Here is a 10,057-nt window from a genome sequence, read left to right as displayed (position 1 = left end):
AAGAGGTGCTGGGTTTGCATTTAGGACCAGAGGGATGCTCAGCGTTGAAGGTAGGACCCAACTAACGACGGGGCAGTGGGAACTGCTGTAACACAGGAGCAGCTAGAAGGGCTCTATGTGTAATGTTTACATCCTCAAAGTGCATTCCAAGGCAAAAACATTTACTGTAACACAAGTAAATTAAATGAATGGTGTAATATTTTAATTACTAAAAACTTCAGGCAAAATCCTGTGTATTTTCTTCTGGGCTATCATCCAGCTTTACAGCATAAATTCATTAAAGGTAAATTATTAAATTACATCAAGCTTTGGTTCCTACTTGCTGCTTTTTAAAACTGAAAATTGCCACTTGGTGATGATTTATTCTTCTCCTCACCCCCTTGTTTTTTTAAGCAAGGATTGCAACAAAGTTTAAGTATGAATGCTTTTTGGAGCAATCGGAGTTATAGATTTAATATAATCCAAAACAGATTGTCTACTCAAACGCTGTTCATTAAATGAACTGTCTGCAAGTGTGATTTACAGTGCAACATGGTCATGTGAATGTCTGTGTGTATTTAATAACTGCACAGTAATAGCTTATTGGCAGGAGTAGTAATTTGATTTTGGAGTTTTATCTTATTTTTGAATTTCTAGACCGTGAAATCCTTCTGTCTGACACACTTTTCCATTGCTTAATCTCCTGAGATTTGTGTAAAGAACAACAACTTTCCTCCTTACTGAAGATTCAGTGCCCTGCTGTGTGTTTTTTTATTGCTAACCCCCCAGTGCAGCTATTCACATGCACCCATCTCAAATTTATGGGCTCAGTACTACAATACAAACTGGAGTAATAGAGCAAAGTATTGACATTTAATGAGCTAAGACCTCCAATCTTGGAGAAGATAAAAACTTCCAGTATTGCATAAGTGCAAGAATCTTCAAGGATCATTTTCTTCATAATCTGTTGTGTTCCGTATTTAACTTCCTGAGCTTTTCTATTGATTTAAAGTAAAAACTCTCTTGTTTAATGTACTTAAGTAACTAAACCAGTAATTTTTATTCCACACAGACACTTGTATGTGTGCTCTTCTCCTTATGGCTTGCAAGTTTCGCATGTTAGCACCTGAATCAACCCAAATTATACTGTGCTCGTGTTTTCTGAAGGCCTTGAGAAACAGTTTTAGAACCAAGTGTTGACATTTTTCCTTTGGAGCAATGTCATACATTGTAGCTGTGCTTCCTGGAGAGGTGGGTGGTCTGAGGGGCAATCCCGTGCCCACCGAGACCTGCCTCAAGGCCGCGCCGCAGGGTAGGATGAGGCCCCAACACTGGGATGTCAAGGAGGACACAAGGCTTGCAGTGGCAGGATTCATTAAGGAGAAGGAGATCTTTCCTGTGGCCCTAGGGATGCTGTGCCCCACACTGGAGCATGTGGGGCTGACATGGTTACGGGGTAGGGAGGCTACATGCAGTCAGCCTCTATTGTCGGATAGGGAATTATTATTAATTTGGGTTTTTTTTATCATCTGCCTTTGCCATAGCTGTGGGGAATGATGTCTCACAGCAAGTTCAGCTCCCGCCTTCCCACCCTTTCTTTCTTTTCCTGTAAGAAATGCACTGCACGATTTCACAAAATATTTTGAGTACCCATAATCAAATATAATTCCAGCTTCTCAATCAGTCACCGTTGTAAAGGCTTCATAAAGCATTCCAGGGGCCCAAATAATAGCAAACGCATCCTCTATGTAACAACACAGGCATCAGCTGTCATCTCCTCACATCGGTAACACAGGTTCTTTAATTCACTTGTCATTATTTTAGTGTCTTTCTGCCTGATGGAATGCTATTGTCCCCATAAATACAGGTCTGAGTCAGCTAATTATTCATCCAGAACTGAAATCTTTGCTTTAAGACTAGCTCTACCCCTGAAATCATACTACTTAAGATTTTAATTATTTAAAATCATATATAAATTGTTTCCTTTAAGTGTTGGAGCCAGTTGGTTGTCAAATATAGTTGGGCAGTGCAGATCCGATGCAAAAAATATTCTTCTATTTTTTTATTTAAAAAAATTAAAAAGTTAGGTAATTCCTGAACCTATAACCAGCTTGATAGTGCAGAGGGAGGGTTACAAAGCAACTACTAATGGGAAAGTAAGATGATGCAGGAAGTTAACTAAACCAAGGTTGATTTATGGGGAATTACAGGTAGGAAATAAAGTTTTACAGCGTAGAGGTTTCCTCTACCCCTGCAACAGTGACAACCAAACCTAAGGGCCCCATACAAAGCCTTTGGAAATCAACAGATAACTTTTAGTTAATAGTGGATAATTCTGAAGTTTTATTTCTATTTAATACTCGTTATGAGGAAACAAACAGAAAAGTAAAGAAAACAAAATGGGAGAGGTTTGCATCAGCTTTTTAAGCAACAACCCATACTGAGGGCCAGGACCAAGAGGGTCATTGGAAGTCATAGAATCATAGAACCATAGAATTGTTTAGGTTGGAAAAGACCTTTAAGATCATCAAATCCAACCATTAACTAGCACTGCCAAGTTCACCACTAAGCCATGCCCCTACGCACCTCATCTACACATCTTTTAAATACCTCCAGGGATGGTGACTCAACCACCTCCCTGGGCAGCCAGTTCCAGTGCTTGACAGCCCTTTCAGTGAAGAATTTTTTCCTAATATCCAGTCTAAACCTCCTCTGGCACAACTTGAGGCCATTTCCTCTCGTCCTATTGCTTGGTTACTTGGGAGAAGAGACCAACACCCACCCCACCACAACCCCCTGTCAGGTAGTTGTAGAGAGCGATGAGGTCTCCCCTCAGCCTCCTCTTCTCCAGACTCAACAACCCCAGTTCCCTCAGCTGCTCCTCATCAGACATTCTCCAGACACCTCACTGGCTTCCTTGCCCTTCTCTGGATATGCTCGAGCACCTTAACGTCCTTCTTGTAGTGAGGGGCCCAAAACTGAACACAGGATTCGAGGTGCAGCCTCACCAGTGCTGAGTACAGGGGTACAATAACTTCCCTACTCCTGCTGGCCACACTATTGCTGATACAGGCCAGGACGCTGTTGGCCTTCTTGGCCACCTGAGCACACTGCCGGCTCATATTCAGCTTGACGTTGACCAACAGCCCCAGGTCCTTCTCCACCGGGCAGCTCTCCAGCCACTCCTCCCCAAGCCTGTAGCGTTGCATGAAGTTGTTGTGACCCAAGTGCAGGACCTGACACCGAGCCTTATTAAACCTCATATGGTTGACCTCAGCCCATCGATCCAGCTTGTCCAGATCCCTCTGCAGAGCCCTCCTACCCTCAAGCAGATCAACACTCCCACCCAGCTTGGTGTTGTCTGCAAACTTACTGAGGGAGCACTCGATCCCCTCATCTGGATCATTGATAAAGATATTGAACAGGACCGGCCCCAGAACCGAGCCCTGGGGAACACCGCTTGTGACTGGCCGCCAGCTGGATTTAACACCGTTCACCACAACTCTCTGGGCTTGGCCATCCGGCCAGTTCTTTACCCAGCCAAGCCTAAGCTTGTCCAAGCATAAGCAGCCAGTTTCTCCAGGAGAATGCTGTGGGAAACGGTGTCAAAGGCTTTACTAAAGTCCCCATAGACAACATCCACAGCCTTTCCCTCATCCACTAAGCAGGTCGCCTTGTCATAGGAAGAGATCAAGTTGGTAAAGCAGGACCTGCCTTTTATAAACCCGTGCTGACTGGGCCTGATCTCCTGGTTGTCCTACATGCCACGTTGATGGCACTCAAGATGATCTGCTCCATAACCTTCCCCTGCACTAAGGTCAGACTGACAGGCCTGTAGTTCCCAGGATCCTCCTTCCGGCCCTTCTAAATGGGTGGAATTCTAATTAGATCAGATTAGAATTATTAGTTACTATTCAGCATGGCAGCATCTCCTGCAAAGAGGCTCCTACTTGGAGCAGCCCTGATGTTTTGTAAAAACAAAGCAGTGATAGATGATATTGCACAAATGTGTTTTAAAGTAGCTTTTGCTGGCCAACTCTTCTTTCCTTGAAATCAGTGATGAGACTCCCTGTGACTAGAGGGAGGCTAGCATCAAACAAAAACCCCATTTGAAAACCCTGTTTTAAAAACAAAAATGTTTATTAGAAGAGACAAGGTGTTTTTCAGAGCCAATGTAACTCGTACTCGTCACCGAAATGCACAATTTTCTTTCCTTCTTCCCCTCAAAAGGAAGTTTGTTTAACACTTGTGCTTATTTTAAGAGGCATTAATATTCACCTTCCATTCTTCTGATAAAGTGTCTGGCTATGATGTGAAGGACCATATGCCATTAATGTAAGCCCACACAGAATGCAGATTGCCTCCTATATACGCTGTTCTTTTGATAATTAGGCAAGAAACGGAAGAAAATATAACTGGTGAGATTGGAGCAAAAGCAGCTTGTGTATATGACTGCAAGAAGTGCATAAGGCACTGGTGGCTTGGGTGGAATTTGGGGACTTTGCTGTAACTGTTCAAGGATTTTAAAGATTTCCTCTGAGTTTTGTGCTTTTTTTTAGTTAAAAGAGCTGGTAACGAGAGCCAAAGAGCCAAAGATGTTGGTGAGTCTTAAGGTGCTCTCTGTGCTCATGGAGTTTTATCAGTCTTAGCTTCTTTCTTTTATATGTGTGTGTGTTTGTATCTTATCTCTATACAATAATAGTATCTCGCAAGCTAGATAACTATTTGGACTTATAAGTGTGTTATCTGTATGCTCAGCAGTTTTCTATCAGGTAAGTGAATGCAAACTGCAGGAGCTTGGCAGAATCGATGCGTGCGTTAGGGGAACGAGGAACCCGAATGCATCGCTGCTGACTGCATTTCTGTGCTGTTACCACATACTGACTCCGTCTTTGAAGAGTTCTTGTCCTGTTAACTCTGGCTTTTACTGTTCTAATTGATACACCATAGGGTTCAAAAGCATTAAGCCTGTATGACGGCACCCAAGAGAGTGGTCGCAATCCCCCAGAGCCACCGCAGCAGCAGTGAACCCCGATTTGCAGCGTGTGCAGTTACAAAGCATGCAGGGTTGTGTTGATACCTTCTGCCATCAAATCAAAATGCTTCCATATACCAGCTCCTGACAGCACGACGCACAGAAGTGTTTCAGAGTTACAAATGGGAAATAAAGGTGAAAATTCAGAAATCTGGTTTCCTGAATGCCAGGAGAAGTGCTGACTTGCTTTGCCCTTTTAGGCTGTGGGCTAGAGCGGACATGACATCGCAGAGGATATCAATACTGCAGGAGCTTCGAATGCATGTGGCAAACACTGTCACAAAAAATACCATCCCGGTACTACTTTGCCTTTGCCTTCCCCTTCTTTTCCCCGTCCTTTTCCCCTCTTTTCAAAGCCACATGCATCAGAAAACATCTGGTAAAAGCAGCAAGAGCTGCTCTTTGGGCTTGGAGAGGACCAGCTGCTCCTCAGAAAAAGGTGTGCTGTGGAGGGGACTGGGCGGCACTGGAGATGCCACACTGCCTCTCCAAAATGAATTTTGGCATCCAAGGAGGAGGGGAAGGCTATCTGCACAAGGCTTAGTCACACTAGTGTATGCTCAGCCATGTCGGCTGTTTTATCTTGCCATTGCACTCTGTGTTCGCTTCTTCCCAATGTGTCATCCAGTCCTTCAGAAATTACTGAAGTCATTCATTTGGTCCTCATCTTTGGGCTTTGTCCTGACTTTGTTGACAGTGCTGCGAAGCCTGGACCTGCTTCTGCATACATTGAGCATACTAAGTACCTGGTCCCAACTAGTATTTGATGTTTGTTAGGGAGCACCTCTGAATCCCTCCCACAGCCGTCCGTCCTGCTGCTGTTCCCTGTCGATCATTACGAACAGCACTTCCCTCTTCTTCTGGGATCCAGGCACAGACCTGGTTTGCTTTTTAGCTGGTCACAAAATGAATCATTACCACAAAAAAAATCCACCAAAAAAGAAAAGCAGAGCAAAATAAACACAAACCTGCCATTTTTTGCTCTTGTGCTGTTGACAAATGTGCTCTCTACTCATACCTAAAGGCTGTTGTACGTACTTATGCTGTTGGTGCCATGCCATAACAAACCCCAGATCATTCCTCTCCACTTCTCTGTATCTCATCTGTTTAGGCCTCTCAAATGTTCTTATCTTAATGGAATTTCTCTTTACAATCCAGAAGTCGTACCAGGGGGCTCTTGCATATCCCAGGCAATGCTTTAGTATGCATATTATAGCACAGCATTGTCATATGTTACTATAAATAGCTCTCACAAAGAGTCCATATTTCTACAGAGATTTGCCTGTCAGCTCTTAACAATGGTAGTCGTTCACAATGGGAAAATAGAATACCAGCTCCATCAACCTTTGACAGACTAATAGGGGTTATTTGACTTTCAATTTTTCATTATCAGGTTTGGCAGCCACAATCGTCATGTTGAAAAATAAAAACTGATCCGTACTCCAACAGGAGAAAACGCTCCCAGTCCTCCTTCAGTGAGTACACTGTGGTATGTGGCCACTGATAATACAAGACATAAAACCAGCGTGTAATGTACCAGAAGTTCTGAGATCCCAGTATTGGCCTTCCCCCTCCACCTTTTGGTAGATGGAGTACAGCGGAATGATCTTCTATTGCTGCAACCCCCCCGCCCCGAGTCAGACAAAAGGATGCTACCTCTGTCATGAGGGCTGTAAAGCACCCGTGCAGGACTGTGGCACTGAACTGAGGCTCATCACTGTCTTTTTGGCCATTGCAGCTCCTCAGTATGTCCCCTGTGCTCACGTTGTCACGATGCGCTGCACGCTCTTTTAGGAATTGCTTTTTTTGGGAAGTGACATTGTCACAAGGCAGCTGTTCTGGGCTGTGCAAAAGGTGAATCACTCGACAAACATTTCAAATTTAGCTCAGATTTGCCACTGGCAAAAAATTCCACATGAGAGTTGGAAACGCAAAGGCTTTTACTTTGTCTGTGATGTGAGAACACGTCTTTCTACACCGGCATAGCTGTCTTGGAATAAAATCTGGCAGCAATAAAGGACAATGATCTACCTGAGGTCACTGCTTTTAACACAAAGTAATTAGTCAACTCCAGCTTTATAGGCCCTTTACAGGACCCAAACTGGCTATTTAGAAGGAGAAATAAAACATTAACCTTTTTGCTGGAGAAGACACAGGCTGCGTGTCACACATTTCAGTAAGGTCCCCTGTGCGCACAGGTCAGCGCTATAGGTGCCCAGGTCAGTGCTATAGGTGCCCAGGCCCTGTCAAGAAGTTGGTTGTCAAAGCTGGGTCGGAGTTTGGATAAGGAAATATATCGTAAGTAAGAGGTCTCTTGCAGGTTTCAATCATACAGTTGAAAGGAGTTAAACTGGAATCAAACAGCATAGCTAGTTGTCCCTGAAGAAGACATGAAGCCTGATGTGCTTTGGTGATACCCAGAGCATGGGTGCTAAGCGGCTTTCAAATATTGGACTGTCTTCTAGAAAGTTGCCTGCAAAGGCTCTCCAACCTCCTGCTGAGCATCCACTGTCACACAAGAAAGCACCTTTGGAAAAAAATCTAAAAATGGATTTTCAAGTAGTCAGTGTTCCTCTGATTACTTAAGAATAAGCACTAGTAGTAGGTAAGTCTTCTGGCATGAACGTCCATGTAACTCAGCAAGGCTAAGAGGGGGCTGCCCCAAGGACCTTGATCCATTATCTAAACCTAAATCCTAGTGACTTTATACTTAAGGGCCATCCAGTGCATTTAAATATAAATGACTGCATGACTCTCTTAGTTCACAACATGGTCTAGCACTGGCTTGCTTTTTAAATTACAAGGGCTTACCCTTAAAAATCACAGGAAAACCTGCTTTAATGGGAACCACAGCCTAAAGTACTCAAAGGCTATCCTCCTCTACAGACAACAGTGGGGTAGCTTAGTCCCAAAGCTTAGAAATGGAAAATTTCTTTGTTTCCTTCTGACTCTGGCACAGCAGCTGTGGGGATTAATTGAACTCATGAAATCTATTGATTTTCTGTAGCTGTTATTAAAAAAAAAAAGCACTTTTGCACCCTATGAAAGGTATGACTATCACTAAATTGTGTGCAATAAACCAACAAGGCTCCGGTCTGTTGAGAAACCCAGAGTCACATTAGTCTCCTAATTTTATTTCAGAGCACAGAGACTTTTATGATGTTACTGAAACTTCTGCTGTGCCATCAGCATGAGCTCAGGGAAGAAATCCTTTGTGGTCCCTGCGTTTCTCGTGTGGATCAGCAAGAGAGATGCTGACTTGCTGGAGAAGCGACCCAGAACACAGGTTCTCGCTGTTGCAACTGAAACCTGGTCAGCTTAAAGGCTTGTGCATTCTGCATGATCAGATGTCTGAGGAATAAAAGCGCTGCTCGTGTTCTTTATCTCCATGTAAATTCCCATGAGTACCTCAGGAAAATGAATTTCATTTTAGAAGAGTTGAAGTATTCCACTTGAGATAAGACATTAAGTTTTTTATTGCTGACCTCCCTGTTGATAGTTCAGTAAAAGGAAAGCTGCTTTCACCAGAGCAAGTCAGTAAAGCCCTTCTCACTCAGGCCTCACATAGTTTCCAAGAGCTGCGTGCGTTTACAACATTGAATAAACTACATCCACTAATAGCAGGAATGAAACCAAATAACATGGTGTGTTTGGGGCTCGTTCTTGCTTATCACTTCAGTTGGTAGGTCTATAGCACTGCGAATAGATTGGTACACAAGCATTAGTTTTTATTTTTAAACACAGTTACGCTTATATAAAAGCCAAGTTGTATTTTAAGACCAGACCAAAATCCAAAGACAGCAATGTACATCTGCCGTTATCTATCTTAAAATATTTTGCTTATGTACATTGTCATCATAAGTGGCGCATGGTAGTGGTGGCAGCAATCTATATATTGCTTTACGGCTCTCTTACTTATTTTAGCGATGAGGTTATGAATTGTGTCATCTCTACTAAACAATGTGGTTAAATAAATCCCATACCCTGTTCACTATAAACTAACAATATATTGAGTCTTGTATTAGTCATGTGCACAGCGACACACTATGAGCAAATTCCTTTCTGCCTTCTGCATTAACTAGAAGGGATTTTAGAGCATGCCTGTTAGAGTTGATTTCCCAGATCACCATATACATACCATTTTTGCTTTTCTATGTTTTGGGGGAGTTTTTTGCTAAGTAGTTGTTACCTAACTCAGCTCATGATCGGAAAGTGCTTTGCAAATGAAAAGTACAAATACCTGGTGTGTGGTCATAACATGATTAACCTTTTAAAAATTACTTCTACAACGTGTGCCTTGGGCAGCAAGAAGAAAGGCGTCCACAGCCAGTTTGTGTGTTTTAGGAAACAACAGTTCAGTCTTTGTTTTAAAGCTTTCCAGTTGGTATCTCCATTGGCCTAGGTCACAGAGTGTGATCTTATTTCATTTAATTAAATGGAAAGCTTAGGAAAGGCATATATACTTATTAAGATTAAAGGCATTTCTCTGTAGTTCTCTAAAGACCTGAGTACAGGCTTATAACTCTCATTATATGCAGTGAGAAGTGTGTGAGTGTACAAAGAGGAACACATAGACTTCGCTTCTATTTTAGCACTCCTGATGGAGTTTTGTGTGTGTGCGTCTCCTTCAGAGGAGACATCAGCCTTTCAGGACTGCAGTAATGGGAGTCTGTTTTTAAACACTCCCTCTTTGAGCCATTTAAGCATATGGAGCCTTTCCCGTTTTTCACTCTGCTGTTGGCAGTGGTGCCTTCGCAGTTTCAGAAGTCGCCCCTTTTCAAGCATGGCAGGTCGTGTCATAGTTGAGAAACATGACAATGGTGTGCAATTGTCTTGATTAGATGGATACCAGAGAGTCAAAGGCTTAATGAGGTGCTCTGGTGCGTAATCATCATCACTAATGGGTACTTGCTTAGAGTGCATTATTCAGCTAGGATATATTGCATCCTGCACTCGCTGGCTGTAATTAATATTTGCAACATTGCACAATTTGTTGACCAGCTGAACGAGCTTTCAGTGCAAACCTTTAAAAATCACCTTTAT

Source organism: Phaethon aethereus (assembly GCF_964289735.1).
Source record: "Phaethon aethereus genome assembly, chromosome: 8".
Classification (NCBI taxonomy): Eukaryota; Metazoa; Chordata; class Aves; order Phaethontiformes; family Phaethontidae; genus Phaethon; species Phaethon aethereus.
Note: the sequence above shows the minus strand (reverse complement) of the source record.